Source organism: Triticum aestivum, chromosome 2A (assembly GCF_018294505.1).
Source record: "Triticum aestivum cultivar Chinese Spring chromosome 2A, IWGSC CS RefSeq v2.1, whole genome shotgun sequence".
In the NCBI taxonomy this organism is placed as follows: domain Eukaryota; kingdom Viridiplantae; phylum Streptophyta; class Magnoliopsida; order Poales; family Poaceae; genus Triticum; species Triticum aestivum.
In genome coordinates, this window is record NC_057797.1 from 40,593,296 (window position 1) to 40,596,432 (window position 3,137).

The 3,137-nt window shown below is 44.4% G+C and overlaps 1 long non-coding RNA gene across 1 annotated transcript in view; it reads left to right on the top strand.

Annotated features, from left to right (window-relative positions):
- The first annotated feature begins 1,408 nt into the window (after positions 1-1,408).
- LOC123184575 (uncharacterized) overlaps positions 1,409-3,137 on the top strand; it is a 5,609-nt gene continuing 3,880 nt past the window's right edge. The window contains exon 1 of the long non-coding RNA XR_006492993.1: positions 1,409-1,543. This is a non-coding gene — a long non-coding RNA (uncharacterized lncRNA). The remainder of the gene's footprint in view (positions 1,544-3,137) is intronic.

The following is a 3,137-nucleotide window of genomic DNA, read 5'->3' on the forward strand; positions in this document are numbered from 1 at the left end:
ACCTTGAAATACGTATATCATCTATAGCTCGTTCGTATCTTCAAAGGAGTTTGATCAGTAGGTGTCTTCATCATCTCACATTTGAGCCCTCTGACCGCGTACAAGTCTTATGAAATATCGAGAAATTGTTTCAGTGAATCTTCTAAATGTGTTGTGGATCACTGAACCTCTTGTTATGACCTACAACATGAAGGAACACTTGCTACTTGCTCTTCCACATATGTGTGGATGTTGTCTTTTACCAACTCCGTCTTCCTAAACGTTCTCACAAGCTTGATAAAAAAAGGTGCTCTTCTCATTCGAAGCATGTTTGTAGCATCTACTCCCTCCGTTCCGAAATACATGACGTTTTATGTTTGCACGTTGAAATTTCGTAACGCTATGAAATATACGCGTTTTCCGATTTTACCCTCGACCGCATCGCTCTCAGTCCCTCTCTCTCACTCTCTCTGTCTCCCTCGCCCGTATCGCTCTCTGCCTCTCTCCCACCGCATCTCCCTCCCCGTGGCGCCGCCGCATCTCCCTCGCCCGCCTCGCCGCGCATCTCCCTCGCCCGCGTAGCAGCCGCATCTCCCTCGCCTGCGTCGCTGCATCTCCCTTAACCGCGTCGCCGCTGCCCTCTTTCTCTCGCGTCATCTTTCGCGTCATCTTTCGCGTCATCCCTGCTTAGTTGTCCCAAGATTCGATTTTTACCGCCGGAGGAGCTGCTGGAGTAGGAGGAGCTGCAGGAAGAGGATCTGTGGCGGTGAGAAGCTGCCGGATCTGTGCGGCTGTGGGGAGCTGCTGCATCTGTGCGGCGGTGACAAGGAGCAGTAGGCGGTGCCGAGCGCCAATGTGCCGAAGGAGAGGAGGATGGTGAGCAGTTGGACCCACGACGGCACCTCCGCCCTGCCCCCGTGCTTGAGCGCGTCGTACACCACCTGACGCCGAAGGATGCGGTCGAACACCACCTGCGGCAGCTTGTCGTCGCCGCGGCCGCCGCCGTCCTCCTCGCGTGCGGCCTCCATGAGCGACTCCTTGAGGAGCAGCTGTTGCGTTAGGTGGCGAGAGGATGGACGCGGTGGCCCGGTTGTGCGTCCATGGATGATGACTCCTTGAGGTATTGCTCTCTCTTCCTCTTCCTGTCTCTTCTCCGTGAAAACTTAATGTCAGATGCTAGGAGTAGTGCTAGCAAATGGAGATTCTTGTGATCTTAGTGTACTGCTAGGAGTAGTGCTAGCAAATGTTACGGATGCTAATGTCAGATGTGAGGCCTTAATTGCCTACCGAGCTCTCTGTAATCAACCAAGCAGCAGCATCATTTCAACATTTCTTCAGAGGTTTACTGTCGATGGTCGATTATTTTGCTCCAGTTGTCGTTCGATTCAGAGTTCCAATCCTCTATTGTGCTTGCAGGGTGACGCTGACAGTGGTGCTTGTGGTGCCCGACGCTGACGTCGTGCTCGTGGTGCCCGACGCCTGCTGCTTCAGTCATTCATTCAGAGGAGTATCATCTGCGTGTCCGATGTGGAATTGCATGTTTTGGAGTCTTGTTTGGAATTAAGTGAGGCTCTTTCTACTGTGCACCAACATCCGTGAGCTTAATAGGGTTAAGAGTACGACTGATTTTACTACTCCTCTTGCAATAGTACTGTTGTTTCCTCACCAACATCTGTGCTACTGTAGTTTTGGTTAAATTTGCAATGAGCTAGTGGAGTACTGTACTCCTCTTGCAACAGTACTGTACTATACTCATCTTACAGTAGTTAGTGAGTACTCCAACAGTACTTACTGTAGTTTCTCTCCATCTTCTCTCCATTTTAACTGAAAGTTTAATTTAAGCTTTAAAATTAACTGAAGCTTTACTTCAAAACTGCAATTGTTCTGCTATAGTTTCTGTAGTTTAAGTATTGTTTTCGAGTAGTGGTTGCAAAATTTGGAGTAGCAAACAGATCCAATATTTGGAGTACCTAAATAATCAGATTTGGAGTTTCTGGTTTGCAGTCAGATTAGCTTGGAGCAGTAGCAGTGCTTGCTCTGCTCTTCTCTTCTCAAATAAAAAAAGTGAGTTCAAGATTTGGAGTAGTGTAGATCTTCTCTTCTCTTTTCAGTTAATTTAAATTAACTCAAACCTTTCAGTTTCTTTAATTAAATTAACTGAAACCTTTTTCTATTAATTAAACTAACTTAAACCTTTTTCTGTTAATTAAACTAATTAAATGAAACATTATGCTGTTTACTGGAGTAATTCGGTGTATATTGCTCTTCTCCTCTCCTCTCTTCTCTTCTCTTCTCTTCAGTACTTGGCAGTAGGAGTAGTTCTTGGAGTAGGAGTATTGTGTAGGACAGCAGTAGTATTACCCAGTGACAATTCCAGTAGGAGAAGTTCTTGGATCTCTTCTCTTCTCCTTTCTTTTCTTGAATTGGAGTACTCCTGTACATTAGTACTGTCTTGTTTATTAATAAATCATTGGAGTACTCCTGGACATTAGTACTCCATGGAGTTACTTACTCCAATAGCTTAATCCAGTTACTTACTCTCTTCTTATCTCTCCTCTCTTCTCTTCTCTTATCTGGAAATTAACTGTAAATTAAAACCTTTTCTGTTAATTAAATCTAAAATAAACCTTTTTAGTTAATCAAACTTAAATTAAAGCTTCTTAGTTAATTAAATCTAAATTAAACCTTTTCTGCTAATTAAACCTAAATTAATCCTCTCCTCTTCTATTCCACTCCTTTCCTCTCCTAGACCTTTCCTCCTAAGAAAATAAGAGAATTCGCTCCACACAAGCCGATGCAAACATATGGAGTAAAAATGATCATACAAATGGAGTAAAAAAATCCACTCCGCACAAGCCTTTGCAAACATATCAAATATGGATTATAATCATACTCCACACAAATAATCACAAGGATGCAACAAGCATACTCCACAAGCCTCATCTCAGGTCTGTTGACAACACGCATCTCAAGTCTCTTGGCAACAAGCATCTCAAGTCTCTTGACAACAAGCATCTCAAGTCTCTTGGCAACAAGCATCTCAAGTCTCTTGACAACAAGCATCCTCAGGTCTCTTGGCAACAGCATCTCAGGTCTCTTGACAACAAGCATCTCAAGTCTCTTGACAACAAGCATCTCAAGTCCCTTGGCAACAAGCA